The 20,053-nt window shown below is 41.2% G+C and overlaps 1 non-coding gene across 1 annotated transcript; it reads right to left on the bottom strand.

Moving 5' to 3' along the window:
- Positions 1–11,086: 11,086 nt before the first annotated feature.
- Positions 11,087–11,193, bottom strand: LOC114006666 (U6 spliceosomal RNA). The gene has a single exon (XR_003548371.1). It is a non-coding gene; the product is annotated as a U6 spliceosomal RNA (small nuclear RNA).
- Positions 11,194–20,053: the final 8,860 nt, after the last annotated feature.

Below are 20,053 nucleotides of genomic sequence, written 5' to 3'. Positions count from 1 at the left end.
GTGAGAAAGCAAGCTGCCAGGTCCGGGACTCAAACCATGGCCAGTCATGTGGGAGTCCAGCATGCCGACCACCATGCCACATGCTGGTCCCATGCCTGGTGTGATTTTCAAGTCACCGAGTCTAGAACTTGAACTGCGCTGTCAGCTATGTAGGATCCAGCCTCCTTAACCTCCATGCCACTTGCTGGCCCATGACACTTTGAAAATTCAGTCGTTACTCAGGCTAGGGCTGTGCCTTCTCAGAACAACAATTGATTACATTTTACTATTTTTTTTTGTAGAGGTTTTTGCTATACGGCACATGGGCTTGCTAGAAAGACAGAGAGAGACAGAGAGACAGAAAGCGAGAAATCACCCCCCAGGGGGGATGGCCACACCTCAGTCCCTTCTCCTCCATTCTACTCTTGGGATTTTGGGCATGCACGCACACACGCGGGCTTGAGTTTAAGCCACTGGGTCTGGGACTCGAACCACAGTGGACTACATGGGAGTCCAGCGATGTAGCCATTATGCCCTCTGCTGGTCCCACATTCCACTTTAATCAGAACCATTTAGTTAGTCTTTTGCAAGTGAATAAGCAGGGTACTGCTGAAAAGACTAAGCTAAACACATTCATTCACTCAAGGCCTGACTGTGGTTTAAGCAGGGCCAGCCAGGCAGTATACAATGAGGTCATTGGGAAAGTCATTGCATATATTTCTGGTTTTCTATGCAAAAATGTGTCATGACTTCTCTGATGACACAATAATTGCTGAAGACAGAAGGTAAGCCAACACAGCTCATAAGTCTTACAGACTGGTTGGTGAGCCCAGTAACAAGAAATTAGGACATCAATATTGATATTTGCTTTCAAAGTGTTGAAGGAATAGATTGCTTTAGTAACAATAAAAATGGAAAGATATTTTGCTAGTTAATTTCAACTTAACTGTAACAGGTCAGTTTAGAGTTTAGCAGGACTGCAGCCATTTTGAAATTAAGAAAGGCCTCTAAGGAGAACAATCTGACCAAATACTGAGTGGATTCATCTGAGGAATGATTGGAGAGAAACTAGGAATAGGTATTTGAAGGAATAATCATGAAGGAGAAAAGGATTCCCTGATTGATTGTGGTGAGGAATGATTTGTAGTATTTGTATCTTGTACCTCTGCTGAGAACACATTGAACTTTTTGTGATAGTTTGATGGTGTTTGATGACTGTTTCCCTGTAACTGGTTATAGAATAAACTTCCTTCTTCTCTAACCTCTGCCTCTCATTTCATTGACCACAAGACACAGCAGCTGGATTTAGTTTGGCTGCTATATGGGGAAAAAAAATTAAAATGGGGAAAACAAAGCCACTTAGAGGATTTGAGACAGCTTTCACTCTTGATAAAGAGGATAGCCAAAGAATGGATAACAAAGCATTATTGTACAAGTAATGCTTTCATCAGTAATATAAATGATTTTCATCATCAGGAAATTAATCAATATTTTAAAAGAAATATTTAATTTTATTATTATTTCTAAAGTTGCTATAGGGCACATGTACTCATGAGAGAGGGAGAAAAAGTGAGAAAGCAAGAAAGCAGGTCAGTGACTCAAACTGCAGTCTGCCATGTGGAAGTCCAGGCCCTAACCACTACGCCACCTGCGGGCTCCAGGACGTTAATCAATTTTAATGGTACGATTTTCAGAATTTAGTAAAATTATTCTCTACCACTAAGTCTTTGAGTCTGTCTGAATCGTTGCCTGTTTGAATCTGTAAGATGGATAAAATGAGGAAGCTGGGTTAGGGCTTCAAATAAAGCCCTGGCAGTTGTTCTTGTTCGTCTAGAAGAAAGGTTTCCTTTACTCATTTTAGATTGGAAATGGAAATAGAATGAAGAACAAAACAAAACCCACTCATGGTGTATCTTAGATAAGGCCAGATAGTTATATGTAGATAAGGACTCTCCATCTGTGTGCCTATTATAGGGGTAGAACTGTGCTTACCTGGACAGGAATTCCAAAGAAATGAGCAGACCAGCTTCAAGCGCTCTAGGATTTTATAAATATAGTTGATAAAATTGTACATACCCACATGATGTCACTAAATATTGGAGGAGCCACCCGAAGTTGACTGGAGCTGGTTGAGGCTGCCTTACTCACCTCTCCTTGGCCAGAGCAGACTTCCAGGGAATTGATGTGCTCAACCTTGCATAGTCTTCCCACTTGATATTCCCCGAGAAACACCCACCAGCACTACCACTGGCTTTAAGAATTCAGGGAACTCCAAGTGTCAAAACAAATGAGTGACGTGTGAGTTTAGAGAAGGAAAGTACAGAAATGGAATAAGAGCTGCCAGGAGGAAGGTACCTCTATGCTGAGCTATGAAGGATGTGGAAGGAATGATGCAGAGAAATTAATTAGTGTTTGGGAACAAATGCAGAGATGGGCCTGATTGGATACAGAGTGCCGTTAGGGGAGGAGCAGAGTTCGGTGAAAGCAATTAATTCTACCTAGGGAGCAAGAGAATATGGCCCTCTCATAGTCCAATTGAATAGTAGCTGAATGCCAGGATAAATTGAGTCTCTTTGAAATGTCTCTGCAGTGCTAATGATATTTGCCACTGACAGTCTATGTTATTGACTAAATTCTGGTCCATACACGTCATTACCAGCCGACTAAGTCTGGCTCCTTCTTTTCATGGTCAATGAAATAAGAGGCAGAAGTTGAGAAGAAGGGAGTTTATTCCTGTAACCAGTTTTAGATAGTCAGCAAACACTACAAAACTGGTGTTTCTTGTCAAGTATAGCATGTCCTCCTATTTATGGGTACAAGACACAAGCACCTGCAAATCATTCCTGACTACAGTCAGTCAATTGCTTTCCTCTGAGTAATTATTCGGATTCCTTCAAGTACCCATTCCTGGTTTTCCGTCTAACCATTCCTCAAACAGATCTCCCTATTACTCAGCACTTGGTCAGATTCTTCTCCTTAGATGCTTTTCTTAATTTCAAAATGGCTGCAGTCCTGCTAAACCTTAAGGTGGCCTGCTTCAATATTACCAGTTGACTGAGGTGAGGGTATGGCTGACAGCTGATTAGAAAATTGAGGAGCTGGGGCCAGTAGATAGTGTGGTAGTTAAGGCGCTGGACCAAGATAGTTACTTCCATGTCAACTTAATCAGTCCACGTGGTACCCAGACTGAACAGTATCTCTGCATGTGTCTGTAAGGGTGTTTCTGGATACGATCACATTTGAATCAGTGGACTCAGTTAAGTAGACTTTTCTCCACCCCCGAATGTGAATGAGCATCATATAATCCACTGAGGGCCTTCAGAATGAAAGGTGAAGAAAAGAGGAATTTTTGCTGCCTTTTATTTAAAAAAAAAAGAATTTTTAATTTAATTTATTATTGTTATTATTTTAAAGAATTATTCATTTATTTAATTTTATTTGTTATTATTATTATTTTTTTATTTTGAGAGAGAGAGAAAATGAGAAAGCAAGCCGTCAGGTCTAAAACTCAAACCATAGTCAGCCATGTGGGAATCCAGCACCTTAACCACCGTGCCACCTGTCGGCCCCCCTTTTTTGCTTCTTGACTGCCTGCTTAAGCTGAGACATTGGTCTTCTTTTGTATTTGGACTGGAATTAATACCATCAGCTCCTTTAGTTCTCATGCCTTTGGATTTGGTCTGGAATTATATGACCAGCAATCCTGGGACTCTGGCCTACAGATGACAGATTATGAGACTTCTTGGCCTCTGTAATCACTAAGCTAATTCCTCACACTAAATCTCTTTCTGCTTACAAACGACGTATCAGTTCCATGTCTCTGGAGAGTCCTGGGTAATGCAAGGACCTACATCTTCCACCAAACTAACTCTGGTTTGGTTTCGTCACAGAACAGTGGAGGCCTCAGGAACATCAGTCAGATGTTTTATCTTTATTCTGCTAGTGATAGGGACTCACTGGAGATTCGTAGGCGAGACAGAGGTATGACACACAACAAGAGTGTCTCTAGAAGATCACTGGGCAGCCCAACGGGTGGTGGCTGTGGTGTTGGTGGTGGTGTGGTGGTGGACCTGGAAAGGGTAGCAGGCTATCACTGTGGTCTTGTCACTCATGGGTGCAGGGTACTGCCAAAAAAAAAAAAAAAAAAAAAAGGACTCATAACACTCATAAAGTCAATGAGCACGTGGAAGTACTTGTGTAACACACCTGGATGTTAACTGGTGGTTATATTATCACTGTCACATGCAGCCACATTTGTAGGTCAGGATGATAGGTTTTCAACTTGCAGTGAGATTGTCTCTCGATCCTCAGGAAGAAAGACAGAAGGTCCTTATTCAAGTGTGTCATCATAAGCCTTCTCCTGGGTGCAGCAAAGAAGGGAGTTTACTGGGTGGGCAAAACAGAACCTAGAACTCAGCCATTAGAAAGAACCTTTTACACTAAGAGATGGGATCTAACCACATGATGTTTGAACAGGACTTCAGAGTTTAAGAACAAGAAAGAGGGCAACTTGGGGTAGACCGAGCTGCAGAAAGCTGTGACTCAGAGTGAACTTCCTTTGTGAAATTTGGTCTGGGCAAGGAGCATACACTTTTCTTGCTGATTTAACAATCAGGTAGGATTGATTGATCTCTGAATTGGCTATATAACTATAAAGTAAATGGTGGGGAGGGCCAGAAGGCGATGTGGTGGTTAAGGGAGCAGGACCTCCACATGGCTGACCATGGTTCAAGCCCTAGACCTAGTGACTTGTTTTCTTGCTCTCTCTCTCTGTCTCTCTCTGGTCAAATTAAAATAAATAAATAAAGTTAAATAAAATAGTTCTTTATATAAAAAGTAAACGGATTGACTAAAGGATATAGAAACACAGTAAATGGATATAAATACCAGATATAGTGTGTGTGAAAGAGGAGGGTCTGAGGAAGGACATTTAGAAAAAAAAATAGAGAGGTGAAGCATTAATGGGACAAAGAAATGTGGTATTATCCGTTGAAGATATTTTATAGTTATATCAACTGGACTAGGGAGAAATGTTCACATGTTGAAATATTCACTTTGTAAGCTAAATAGTGTGATTGAATGTATAAAGAAAATGAAATAAAAAAGTAAATGAAAAATTAAACATAAAAAATTAAATAGAAAAAAAAAAAGAGTAAATGGTGGGGACAGGAATCACAATATTTTGCCAAGAATTCTGACTTAAGACCTGGTAAGGATGATTATGCCTTTCAATCAATGTTATTTACTTATTTATTTAAGAGGCTTTTGCCTTTGGGGCCATGCACTCATTGGAAAGAGAGAGAGAGACAGAGACAGTGAGAGGGAAAGTGAGAAATCACTCCCCTGGGGAAATGGCCACATTGCAATGCCTTCTCCTCTATTCTCCTCCCAGGATCTTGGGCACGCATGCACATGCACCTGGTGTGATTTTTCCAAGCCACCAGGTCTGGGACTTGAACTGTGGTTAGCCATGTGGGAGTGCAGCGATGTAACTGTTATGCCATCTGCTGGCCCCTCTATCAGTGTTATTAAAGCAGAATGTTGGCATTGGATTGTTCAAGGCTACCTGATCTGTAGTTAACGTGGTCAAAGAATTCAATCTCCTGACCTTCACCAAGCCCCTAGAGCACAATGTTCCCCCTAGTACCTTTGCGGCTTTGGAGGACTGGATCACACAGTCTTATTACATGAGAAAGTGGCATAACACTGACAAATGACAGCGTGACATGAGGTGGCTGGGATAAGGCTGGTCTTAGATTTTCGGCTCTCTGAACGTCTGTCACTGGGAATATCATATTAAGGAGGACTTACTCAGTAGGTATCTGCTTCTCAGGCTCGTGGGAATTAAAATCCCAAGTAATCATTTGAAGTCATATCTTGACTCAGTAGGCCCAACTCTGTTTAACCTGACTCAAGAATAAAGGTCAGAAAATGCCCCATTATTGGGAAAAATAAGCAAAGGATCTGTGAAATTTTCTACTTCCTTTTTAACCATTTGCAGCTAATTCTTACTTCTACTATGTGTCTGGGGAAATCATTAACCACTGATTGTTTTCTGTCTCTATCGATTTGTCTTCTTTGGCCTTTTATGTAAAGGAATAATTCGTAGGTAGTCCTTTGTGCCCGGCTCCTTTGAGCTAGCATAGTTTTTCTTTTCCTTTTGAAAAAAATTTGCCCATTTTTAAATTGTATTATTGTCATTTTTAAATTGAGTTTTAAAAATAAATATTCTGAATATAAGTCCCTTGATGAGATGTGAGATTTCCAAATGTTTTCTCCTAGTCCATGGTGGGTAATGATGTCTTTGAGGCACCAAAGTTTTAAAAACGACTTCTAATTTTTACAGAATGGGTCATGCTTTTGGTGTCACATATAAGAACTCTTCTGTTTAACTCAAGTCACAACTTTCTCCTACATTATCTTCTTGTTGTAGCAGTTAGATTTAGGCCTATGATCCATTAATTTGGCTGTCTGGTATGAGGTAAGGGTTTAAATTCTGAGTTTTGTTTTTGTACTTGTTTTTGCATATGGACATCCAATTGTTCCAGAATCTTATATTAAAAACAAAAAATCTTTCTCTTGTTAAATTATCTTGACACTGAGAACCAGAAGCGACGTGTAGCCCTTTCTCTTTTGCGGCCATCGCCTGAACAGCAGTGGCCAAAATGAAGTTCAGTCCTTTCGGGACTTCTGACGGAAGCAAGAACCGTAAAAGGGATTTCAATGCACCTTCCCACACCCGCAGGAAGATGATGTCTTTCCCCCTTTCCGAAGAGCTGAGGCAGAACTATGCTGTTGGATCTAAGCCCATCTGAAAGGACGCCGACATTCAGGCTGTGTGAGGACACTATAATCAGCAAATGGGCACAGTAGTCCAAGCTGACAGGAGAATATGTCAGTTACACAGAGCGGATGCAGCGGGAAAAGGCTGCCCACAGCTCTCCATGCGGACAGCCACCCCCATAAGGTAGATATTGCTAGACTAAAACTGGACAAAGACCACAAAAAGCTCCTTGAACAAAAAGCAAAGTCTATGAGGCCTGCAGAAGGCATGGTGGTTGGAGTGCTGGACTCTCACATGGCTGACCATGATTTGAGTCCTGGACCTGATGGCTTACTTTTTCACTTTCCCTTTCTCTCTCTCTCTGGTCAAATTAAAGAAAAATAGTAATAGTAATAATAAAATAATTACTTAAAAAAATAAAGAAAAGCCAAGTCCTGCCAAGTAGGGCAGGAAAAGGACAAGTATAAAGAAGAAACAATTGAGAAGATGCAGGAGTAAAATAATCTCATAAAGAGCTTTTATTAAAAACTGCTCAAATGAAATAAAAAGAGATCTTGGCACTTTTGCCAAAAATCAGCTAACATAAATATAAGGGTTTATTTCTGGACTCTCAATCCTGGCACATCTATACAGACTGTACACCTACACGATAGCGTGCCAATATCATACTGTCTTGATTACAATGGCCCCATAGTACATTTTAAAATTAGGTGGCATAAGTCTTCCTGCTTTGTTGTTCTTTTTCCAAATTATTGTGACCCTTCTAATTCCATTGTTTCCATATAAATTTTAGGATCAATTTCTACAAAAACTCTGTTGTGCATTTAATAACTTTTTAAAAAAGAATGATTTATTTTATTTTATTTATTATTATTATTATTTTTACTTATTATAGGGTACATGCACTCATTAGAGAGAAACACAGAGAGAGAGAGGAGGAAAGTGAGAAAGCAAGCCACCAGGTCTAGGACTCAAACCGCAGTTGGCCATGTGGGAGTCCAGCACCTTAACCACTGCGCCACCTGCTGGTCCCTGCTGGACTTGTGATAAAGATTACATTGAATTTATTTGATTAATTTAAGGAGAACTGCCATCATGACAATATTCTTTTGTTAAAGAGTTATTTATTTAATTTTATTTGTTATTATTTTTCAATTTGACTAGAGAGAGACAGAGACAGAGAGAAAGGGAAAGTGAGAAAGCGATCTTCCAGGTCTGAACCAGAATCGTGATCAACCGTGTGGATGTCCAGCGCCCTAATTATCATGCCACTTACCAGTCCCGACAATATTCTAAAACATACACTTGGAATGTTTTTCCATTTTATTAATCTTCTTTAATTTTTTTAGAAAAAGTTTATTGCCAGAAGGTGTATGCACTCACCAGAGAGAGGGAGAGAGAGAAAAGAGCATCAACCAGTGGGGCATGGTCACACTGCAGTCCCTCTTCTTCCATCTCTCCACCCGGTCCTCACCTTGCGCATATATGCAGGTGCATCAGGCATGTTCCCCAAGCCTCCAGGGCAGAGACGCGAACTGTGCTCAACCATGTAGGAACCCACTCCCTCAACCATTGAGCTATAGAGCTGGCCTGTCTTCTTTTTCTTTTTAAATATTTTGTCATTTTTAGTGTTCACATCTTTTTCTGATAAGTTTAATTTTTAAAAAAATATTTAATTTTACTTATTATTATTAATTTGTTATAGTCTACATGGGCTCGCCAGAGGAAAACAGAGAAAGAGACAGAGAGGGACAGAAAGAGTGAGAAAGCAAGCCTCTCAGGTCCAGGCGGTTGGCCATGTGGGATTCCAATGCCTTAACCACTACACCACTTGCCAGTGGTTAAGGCACTGGACTTGTTAAGTTTAATTCTAAGGATTTTATTTATATTGATGCTATTGTGAATGAAATTATTCTCTTAATTTCATTTTTTGATTGTTATTAATAGATAGAACTGATTATTATAAATTATTTCTATGGAAATGTGACTTTGCTAACCTTGTTTATTAATTTTAGAGATTTATCTGTTAATTCCTCGGGACTTAATTTATACAGGATCATGTCATCTGCAAATGAACGGTTTCATTTCTTCCTTCCCAATCTGTATGCTTTACTGTAGTTTCCTCATTGCACTGTCTAGAACCTCCTATACAAGGTTAAACAGATATAGCCAGAGTGAATATCCTTGCTTTGCTTTTGATACTAGGAAAAAAATAACTCAGACTTCACCACCAAGTAATTAGCTGTAATTTTTTTTCTCTTGTTTATTTTTAGTTTCTTAGTAGGTTGAGGAAATTAGGTTAGACATTAGGTTGAAAAAACTCCCTTTGATTCCTACTCTGATTATCATCATGAAGGATTGCTGGGCTTTGCCATGTTTTTTTTTCCTGTTGAGCTGATAATGTGATTTTGTCTTTTTTTTTTTTTTTTGGAGTGGTTTTTGCTATAGGGCACGCGCGCTCGCCAGACAGACAGAGAGAGACAGAGAGATAGATAGTGAGAAATCACCCCCCAGGGGGGATGGCCACGCCACAATCCCTTCTCCATTCTCCTCTCAGGATCTTGGGCACGCACGCACACGCACCCGGCATGAGTTCTAAGCCATTGGGTCTGGGACGCGAACCGTGGTCGTCTACATGGGAATCCAGCGACATAGCCTTTACACTAACTGCTGGTCCCGTGATTTTGTCTTTTATTCTATTAACAGTGTATTACATTAACTATCAGATATTTAACCATCCTTGCATTTCTAAAGTTAATCTCAGCTGATCATGGCCCCTTTTCATGTGTGTTTCTAAATCAATCTGGTGATACTTTGTTAAGGACTTTTGCATTTATGTTTATGGAAGATACTGTCTTTAATTTTATTTTGTGACATCTGGCTTTGGTACCAAGGTAATACTGGGGACACTCAGAGACTATTTCTATTGGCTTTTTTTCCTGTGTAACAGTATGCTTTTTGGGGCCAGCAGATGGCATAATGGTTACATCGCTGGACTCCAAAGTAGTCCACTGCGGTTTGAGTCCTAGAACCAGCGGGGTACGTGTGTGTGTGCCCAAGATCCCAAGAGGAGAATGAGGAAGAAAAGATTGCGGTGTGGCCAATCCCCTAGGGGATGATTTTTTGCTTTTTGTCTTTGTCTGTCTGGCAAGCACACATGCCTTATAGCAAAAATCTCTCTAAAAAGAGTACACTTTTGTTTATTTGTATGTCTCATAATTTTTTGTCCAAAACTTGACATTTTATAATGATAATTTGTTGTGCTAATGCTCTCTCCACAAATGTTCTTGCTGCTTGGCTTATTTTTTTTTGCTAATTTAGTACTTGTCTGGGCTAGATCTGTCTTCCCCAAAGAGTGTAGACACAGAGCTCCTTGCTCAGTTTCATTGTGTTTTGTTTTCATTGTGTTTTGTTTTAATTCCTATTCTTTTTTTCATTTTTAAGCTTGACTTTTTAGGAGTCACCCCTGTGCCTGCGATAGCATTGCAGTCAGCTAATGACAGGACATCGTGCTGACAGCCTCGAAAGCTTCCAGGCTCTGCCAGTGACTTAGTGTGGGCACAGGAGAGTACATTCGAGCTGTGGCCATTTTCAAGCCTGCCCTGCTGCTCACTTTCTGCTGGACCCTTCGTGTCTCCTCCGTGCATCTGGAGAAGGGCTTTCTGGTCTCCACTGCTCACGGTGTAGCCTCAGCCGGCCACTTCCTTGATCCCCACCCCAGTCCCATCTTCAGACTTGTAGAGGAGCAGTCCCTGTGCTGTCCAGACCATATGGCACTGCTCGGCACAGGTACTGACTGATCCCACTCCAGTGAGCCCCTTCAACCACAGCTATGAAAATGCCAGTGGCCCAGCTACTGTAGAGACCTTCTGTGATATCAGAATTGGGGTGGCAACATCTCCAGGCAAGACCAGAGATACACTGTTCTTACAGAAGTTGATAAGTTTTCAACCATTAATGCTCCCCAAATTATCATATGCCCTTAATTGATTTCCAGAGCATAAAAATGGCTATTTGTCTATTTTTTCAAAAAAGAATTATTTATTTGATTTTTGTTTATTATTATTATTTTCTTCTGTTATTTTCTTTTTTATTATATTTTTATTATCATCATAATCTTGTTTATAGTACATTGGATTGCATCTAACTTTACAGTGTATTACATTGCTTTTTCAAAAGGGAATGCCATGCATGTCAGTCAATACAGAGACATTAATCTCCCCACTTCATCATTCAATATCTTTTCAGTGTTTTTTCTAATCATTATTATTATTATTCCAATTATTTTTTTTAAACAGTCAATCACTATTTCTCATTTTGCTTAAAAATAAGGAACGCTTCCCGAATTTGCGTGTCATCCTTGCATAGGGGCCATACTAATCTTCTCTGTATCGTTCCAATTTTAGTATATGGGCTGCCGAAGCGAGCACTGATTTTTGTTTATTATTATTATTGTTTTATAAAATTTGCTATAGAGCATGCATATTCACCAGAGAGACAGAGAGAAAGTATGAAAGCAAGCTACCATGTCTGGGACTCGAACTACAGCTGGTCATGTGGGAGTCCAGCACCTCAACCACCACGCCACCTGCTGACCCCTATATCGTCCATTTTTATGGTGGTTTTAGGGGACAGTGTTTTTCAGTCTCCTTATTTAGTCATAGCTAAAAACCTTAACTGTCATTTCATTCTTTTTTTCTTTAAATAAATTTTTGCTATAGGGCATGAGTGCTTGCCTGAGAAAGAGAGAGACAGAAAGTGGAAATCACCCCCCCCCATGGGGGATGGCCACACTGCAGTCACCTCTCCTCCATTCTCCTCTCGGGATTAGGGCGTGCACACACACTCGCCTGGAGTGAGTTTTAAACCATGGGTCCAGGACTTGAACTGCGGTTGACTCTGTGGGAGTCCAGTGACGTAACTATTACACCATCTGCTGGTCCCTCATTCTATTTTTCATGGGGGAAAATATCCAGAGTTGTCAGACCAGAGCCCTAACTGTTATGCTATACCACTGGCGTAGTTCCAGGAGGTAGATGCCCCTAAAATTGCAGGAAAACAAGAATCTCAGCTATCCAGGTTAAGGGAAAAGGCGTGAGCTGACCCCGTAGGTTAGCACAAAGCACATAACACGAAAAAGTGGGAAAAGGACTTGATTTGAAATCAGCTTTCTCCTCCACTGCGTAGTAGTGTGGAAGAGTAGATACCTTACATAGAAGGACAAGGAGGGGCTTGATAAACAAAGGGAAACAAAACAGAGAAGAGAGAGTTTTCTTTTTTATTGTAGTAAAAAGAAATCCACACATAAGTAACAGTTACCCTCTGAGCCATCTTTAAGTGTACAGTTCCATAGTGTTACGCATATCTGTGAAACAAATCTCCAGAAAGTTTTCAGTTTGCAAATCTGAAACTCTATACTCATTGTACACCTGCTCTTTTCCCCCGCCCTCTGAAACAGTCTTTATTAAATACAATTCATCACTTCTGCCTATCAAAATTTTATAGATCAAAGGGCAAATCACAAATTGGAAGATACAGCCTATTTGCAACAAATTGTGAGGAATCTTCAATAATTCATGGAAAACGCATATTATGAAAAAACTGCATGAAAGCCAAGATTTTCTCACCAAGATAAACTTGTCCTTTAATTCTCTCCAGAAATTCTCTTCTAAATATGAAGTGCCTTTTTTTTTTTTTTTTTGCGAGGTTTTGCTATAGGGCGTGTGCGCTTCCCAGAAAGACAGAAAGCAAGAAATCACCCCCCGGGGGGATGGCCACGCCACATTCCTTTCTCCTCCATTCTCCTCTTGGGATCTTGGACACATATGTACACGTGCCTGGTGTGAGTTTAAGCCACTGGGTCGGGGACTCGAACTGTGGTCGACTACATGGGAGTCCAGTGACATAGCCATTACACTAACTGCTGGTCCAATATGAAGTGCTTTTATATGAGCAACAGGAAACACTCAAATGGCAAAGTTGACCAATGCAATGGGAAAGCACTGGATCCACTGTGGAGTCACGCGCTGCTGAGATACTGAGCACCACAGGCTGGGACCACAGGAGGACTGGGTTTGAGGCCCAGTCCAACCTAAAGGCTAGGCGTTGTAGCACATGCCTGTAATCCCAGTGACCTGGGGAGGCCGGTGCAGGAGGATTGCCATTTTCTTGGAGAGGTTTTTGCTATAGGGTGTGTTCGCTCACCAGGCAGACAGAGAGAGACATAGAGACAGAAAGCGAGAAATCACCCCCCAGGGGGGATGGCCACGCCCCAATCCCTTCTCCTCCATTCTCCTCTCGGGATCTTGGGCACGCACGCACATGCGCCCGGCATGAGTTTTAAGCCACCAGGTCCGGGACACAAACCGCGGTTGACTACATGGGCGACATAGCCATTACGCTGACTGCTGGTCCCCAAGACTCCATTTTAAAAAACTAAACAAAAAATAAAAGATACTTCAAAAAAGAAAAAGGCTGAAGGAACTTGTAAAACAGTATTTACTCTCATTAGTAATCAAATAAATCTACATTAAAATGAGATACCAGGGCCAGCAGGTGGTGTAGTGGCTAAGGCACTGGCTCACCATGGTCCAAGCCCTGGACCCGGTGTTGTGAAAATGATGCTGGGCATATATCCATGAGTGCCCAAGATCCCGAGAGGAAAAGGGATTGCAGTGTGGCAATCCCCCTTGGGGGGTGATTCATTGCTTACCATCTAATCCCCCTTGGGGGGTGATTTCTTACTTTCCCTCTTTCTGTCTCTCTCCAGTGAGTGCACACACCATATGGCAGAAACCTAAAAGAGAGAGAGAGAGAGAGAGAGAGAGAGAGAGACCAGGCTTTGCTCCTCAGATTGGCAGAAAATTTAAATGATTGTGCTCAGTGTATAGAATGTTCCTTTCAGTGAGATGGGTGAAAATAATGCTGTACAATTGGCTAGAATTTGTTGGATTTTTTTTTTTTTAGTTTTTTGCCCGAGGGCACATGTGCTTGCTGGAGAGAGACAGAGAGAGTAAGAGAGAAAGTGAGAATCACCCTATGGGGGGATGGCTATGCTGCAGTCCCTTCTTCTCCATTGTCTTCTTGGGATTTCGGGCGTGTGTGCGCATGCACTTGGCGTGATCTTCAAGCCACCAGGTCTGGGCTTGAACCACAATAGGCCATGTGGGAGTCTAGTGCCTTAACTACCATGCCACCTGCTGATCCCAACTAATGTTACTTTTAAGATCCTCTCCTTAGGTGTACCAGAAGATTTAAGTACAATAATGTTTATCACATCTTTATTTATAGGAACAAAAATGTAGTAAGCTATCCAAATACCTCGAAATATCTTACAATAGAGCACAGGCTAAATAAAGCATAACACATTCATATGACAGAAAATGTGCTAGATTTCCTAAAGGATTCTTAATGCCAGGCTTAGATTAGGTGAGAAACAAACAAACAAACAAAACAAAACAAAACCCCAACACAGAAGACTGGCCCAACAGCACAGTAAAGGAAGCTGAGTTCCACCTGGTTGATAAGGGTACAGGTGCGTGGTTGCCCAAAATCATGGCAGAAAACAGGAATGGAGGAAAAAGGATTGTAGCGTGACCATGCTGCATTGAGGGGGTGCTTTCTCCTTCTCTTTGGTGAGTACATGCTCCCTCTGGCACTAAAAGAAAAAATACAAAAAGAAAACAAAAGAAAAGAAAAACTTGCATAATAACGATCCAAATTGTGCCTCTATCTATCTATCTATCTATCTATCTATCTATCTATCTATCTATCTACTGTCTGTCTAGCTATCTGTCTATAAGCATACACAAAGAAAAAATTAAAAGAGTGGGAGGAATACACCAATATTAGTAGTGCTATCTCTGAGTAATAAAAGATTTGATTTTATTTTTTAGAGAGGTTTTTGCTATAGGGCGTGTGTGATCACCAGAAAGACAGAGACAGAGGGACAGAAAGTAAGAAATCACCCCTCAGGGGGGATGGCCATGCCGCAATCCCTTCTCCTCCATTCTTCTCTTGGGATCTTGGGCACGCACGCACACATGCCCAGTGTGAGTTTAAGTCACTGGGTCTGGGACTTGAATCGCAGTCGACTACATGGGAGTTCAGCGACATAGCCATTAAGCCAACTGCTGGTCCCATATTTGAAAATTTAAAAATAAAAATATTAAAACTTTTGACTAATGAGAATGTATTGCTTTTATGACCAGAATAAAAGCTTTAAAAAGTAAACTGTTGGGCCTGGCAGGTGGTGGATTCCCACATGGCCAACTGTGGTTTGAATCCTGGACCTGGTGGCTTGCTTTCTCACTTTCTCTCTCTCTTTGTCTTTTTCTGGTCAAATTAAAATAATAATAATGAAGAAGAAGAAGATGATAATAATAATAAATTAAATAATCATCATTTAAAAAGTAAACTGTTATATTATACTTAGTATGTAAAATAGACATTTTTTTTTCTTTTTTTTAAGAGAGATTTTTGCTATAGTGCACAAGCACTCACCAGAGAGACAGAAAGCAAGAAATCACCCCTCACACGGCAGTCCCTTCTCCTCCATTCTCCTCTCGGGATTTTGGGCACACACACACACACACACACACACACACACACACATGTTTAAGCTACTGAGTATGGGACTCAAACCACATCAACTACATGGGAGTCCAATGACGTAACCATTATGCCATCTGCTGGTCCCCTAGACAAAAATTTTTTTAAGTTAAATTTTCCATCACTGCCTAACTGTTACTCGACTTTTGTATATGCAGACTTGAGCTCAACATACAAATTATGGAAATTGAAATTTTATTCCTGTTGTTAAAGTCGCAACATTTTTTTGTAGTTGTTTTAAAAATAAAACTGAAGTGCTGGAATACAACATGTCATAAATTTATCTTAGAAGCTTGGATATTTTTTCATTTTAAACTTACATATTTTAGTTAAATTAAATTTTAACAGGCTTTTGCTATTTTGATTCTAGTAGCTGAAATATAGTAGTTCATTTAGAATATGATGGATTAAATATTTCTGCGTCTTGAACCAAACTACCATTTATAATGCTGGTATTCTGGGAGAAAATCAATTCATAGTTTCAAAAAATAGTCATATGCTTGAAAAAATTTCTTCTTGGTTATATCAATCTGATAGAATGTTATTTCTATTATTTTCTTGTTATATATTTATATAAATATATTTATATAAAATTACATAAATGTATATAATACATTATATAAGATTTTTATAATAGTAATTTAAATTTTTCTATCATTTTTATTTTTTAATAATATAAAATTATCTTTATTGTTATATATTTTATTAGCATTATTTTTATTATTTTCTTTTGCTAGAGGTTGTGTATGCTTACCAGAGAGAGATAAACTGTTTATTGTTATTATATTTAAACCTCATCTTCTCATCAAGGATTTTAGAGAAATGCATTACCCGGGGTGAAAACCATGAGGGAACAGATCTCGTTTACCTCGCTGTTTCTTTCGTCACTACTGGAGGGGGCAATGTCTGCTCAGTCTCACGACCTGGGTGACTGCAGTCTGTTTAAGCAGGTGAGCTGAACGCAGGCTGCACACACCTGAGGCAGGTCCATCCGCTGAGAAGAACCATGGGCACAGGAGAGGGATGAACTGCTGAGAGAGGAAGAGCAAACTGGTGCTCGGTCCTGGCAGGGCCCTCCCCGAGTGGAGCCAGCTCTCTGCAGCAGCGGTGCCCTGCTTGGTTCCAACTTGGCCTGAGGGCCCTGGCAGAAGCTCTGATGTGACATGTGATGGGGACTAGGCCTCAGCCAAGAATGCGCTCTGCTGGGACGGGCATGACATCACCACACCTTCCTACACAAACCTCCAAGGAGCTTCCATGCCAGGAAGAAAGAAGGGGGCAGGTAAACCCCTCACAGCCCAATCCAAGCCTGGCCATGGCAGTGAGGAACACTGTCAGAACCTAGGGAAATGGTTATTTTTTGGGAGGATTTAAAAAAATTTATTTTGCTACACAGTGTGTGTGCTCGCTGGAAAGACAGAGAGATAGAAAGCGAGAAATCACTCCTCCAAGGGGTATCGTCACACCGCAATTCCTTCCCTCTAGTCTCCTTTTGTTTTTTTTTGGGGGGGTGTCACACACACACACACATCTGGCATGAGTTTCAGGCCACCGGGTTTGGGACTTGAACTAAGGTTGACTGTGTGGGAGTCTAGTGATAGAACCATTATGGCATCTGTTGGTACCAGAACCTAATGAATTTAAGTTCCAAGTGAGCTAGGAACTGATTAGAGCCCCGTCCCTAGCAAGCCTAGGGCGGCCAGCTGAGTGGCACCCATTCATTCTGGAAACCAGAAAATGACCATTGGGACTTTGGAAAGTCCAAAAGGCCTTTCAGAAAGGGAATTTAAAAACATCTGTTACAAAAATCCATTTCTGACTTTGTTCTTCAGAAGGAAGAGCTCGCCATAAATGAGTTTTTTTTTTTCCATCTCCTTATAGTTTCAGAAAGAGATTACTTAAATATATTTTCTTTTCTTAAAATAATTATTTAATTTTATTTATTATTATCATGTATTTAAAATGATCTGTTTATAATTTATTATTACCATTTTTAAAAAAATTTACTATAGGGCGTGTGTGCTCACCAGAAAGAATCAAGAGAGAAAGTGAAAAAGGGAGAAAGCAAGCTGCCAGGTCAGGGACTCGAACCATGGTTGGCCACGTAGGAGTCCAGCACTTTAACCAGTCCACCACCTGCTGGCCCCACTATTATATTTTATATTATATGATAAAAAATATATTATATAGTTCTGGGACTTGAACTTCAGTTGGCCATGTGGAAGTCTAGTGCCTTTAACTGCCATGCCACCTGCCAGCCCCCTAAACTTATTTTCTTATACTCTGGCCTATTTTACTTGGAATGATGCTAAATATGTTTATGTCTTAATTTTAATCACAAATTTATGTATTTTTTGATGCAATTAAAGGGGCACAAATATATTCTTCCTTCTCTTCAGCATCCTCTATCCTTTTGAAAATAATTACAGAAAATTCAGAAGAAGCTTCCTGGCCTCACTGAGTTTAATTCCTGTTTCTGATTGTCTTCCATCTCTTCTTCCCGAAACCCAAGATTAAAACACTAATTTTATGCCTGCAGGGTAATGAGATGAATAATAGAACAAATACAGTTAAATCCATCATGTACACAAGACCCTCTGCTCCTTTTATTTATTAAATCAGCAGATAAATGCCAGGAGCTGAGGGAACTGGCCTTTCAAACTGGTGGTGAGGGACAAAAGTCAGTTTTATACGCCAGCAGGATCCCACATGATTGACTCCATGGTTCGAGTCCAGGACCCAGTGGCTTGAAAAACACTCTGGGCACATGTGTGTGTGTGTGTGTGTGTGTGTGTGTGTGTGTGTGTGTGTGTGTACATGCCCAAAATCCCAAGGGGAGAATAGAAGAGAAGGGATTGTGGGGAGGCCATCGCCCCTGGGCAGTGATTTCTCACTTTCCCTGTCTCTGTCTCTCTCCTGTGAGTGCATGCATCCTATGACAAAAATCTAGTACATGTAGTTTCTCTGTGTGTGTATATATATAATAAGTTTCATAGTGAGAAAAAATATATATAACGTTTCATAGTGAGTTTCAGCTTTTCCCTGTAAGAAGACCCGGCAACTCTTCCTGCATACCCACGTCACGTTTATCTCCTGTTCCGAGACAGTCTTAGCTCCTTCCCCGCAGTTCGTGACAGCATTATCATCACACCTCTCTTTCTTCATTCCCAATTTGAAGTTATCTCCTCTTGTCTGGAGAAGACCTTACACCTTATAGCACGGAGGCCCCAGCTTTACATAAACTCTGCTAACACCCACAGACACAAAGACTTGGGAATCTCTGTGTTCTGGTGCATTTCATAATGTGTTCTCCAAGAGCCAGTTAGGATTTTAAAGCCTCTCAACTTTCAATATCTTTCTTCTCGTATGAAGAGAAAAACGGAAAAACAGAGCATGCACCCACGGTACACTTCTGGATGTCTGATCAATTTACAATAGATGATGGTTTTCTGGCGTATGAACATTTGCATCCCCCAAGTTAGGTGAGGCCCACGCTGCGCTGTGTGGAGACAGTGCTTCTGAAGCTCAGCCTGCTCATCGCAGGGCGCATATTCCCAGTCACCCACTGGGAGCTGCTCATTTTAGCCGTCTCTGTGAGTCTCACAAGAGGTTTCTTTCTCAGCTGTCAGTCTCCAGGTGCTATACATTCCATTATTTTTGTAGAGAGGCAGAGCCATCACTGAATGATACTCTGGATTTTTTTTTATGCTCTTTCTTGGATTTGGACAAAATCCAAGTGCAAAATCGACGTGGCCAACCAGAACAACGACTGATTTCGAGGACTAGGGCCCATGCTGTTTCTTCAGTGGATTTCTTCTAGTTTTCCTCCATTTTGTTCTTTCCTACTCCTCTAGTCACAAGAGGAAAAGTACGTGTGTGTGTGTGTGTGGGGGGGATAAACGAGGAAAGGGGGCGGGCTCTGTGGCCTGGTGGTTGAGGCAGATGGACCCCACATGGCCCACCTCGCAGTTTGAGTCCCACACCCAGGGGCTTGAGAAACATGCTCAGTGTGTGCGCATGCGTTCCCAAAACCCCAAAGGAGGGAGAAATGGAGAAAGGAATTGTGGCCTGATCAAGTCCTATGACAGGGGTGCTTTCTCCTCTCTGTCTCTCTGTCTCTCTCTGGCAGGCGCATGCACTCTCGAGCAGAAAAAAAAAAAAAAACAAAAAAAACAGTGAGAGAAGGAAGAAGACAGAGAGGTGCAGCGTGTGAGAGGCAGGAGGGTAGATCCCGCCTCTCTTCTGTGGCTTTTGCCTCCTCAGAGATCTTCAGAGGACATCGGTGATACCAGGGCTGGGTGAACAACACATGACTCTTATTTTCACATCCTTGCCTCCCCCTCCGTAGGTTTCCTACGTGCACTTCGAATGCCCAATACCCTTGGTACGAGAACTGGCCGTGTTACTCCAGCCTTAACCACTTGGTTAGGCAGCAAGATTTTATTATGCTTTCCTAAGAGACGAGCAGCTAAACCTCAGGACCCGCCTGGGCTCTGCAGAAAGCTGTTGGATTCTCCTGAGCAGCAGACTGACAGCTTGCCTGGGTTTCATCAGCTCACCCGGGCTGCATTTCACCAGGTTCCTGTGCCAGGGCCTCCGGTGGCGTCAACAAGTGTCACACCTACTGCAGAAACAGCCCTCAAGTTTCATCACCGTGATGCTAAAAAATAGTGTCCAGCA

Source organism: Tupaia chinensis, unplaced genomic scaffold (assembly GCF_000334495.1).
Source record: "Tupaia chinensis unplaced genomic scaffold, TupChi_1.0 Scaffold000012_1, whole genome shotgun sequence".
NCBI lineage: Eukaryota > Metazoa > Chordata > Mammalia > Scandentia > Tupaiidae > Tupaia > Tupaia belangeri.
Note: the sequence above shows the minus strand (reverse complement) of the source record. Positions and strands in the feature narration are given on the sequence as shown.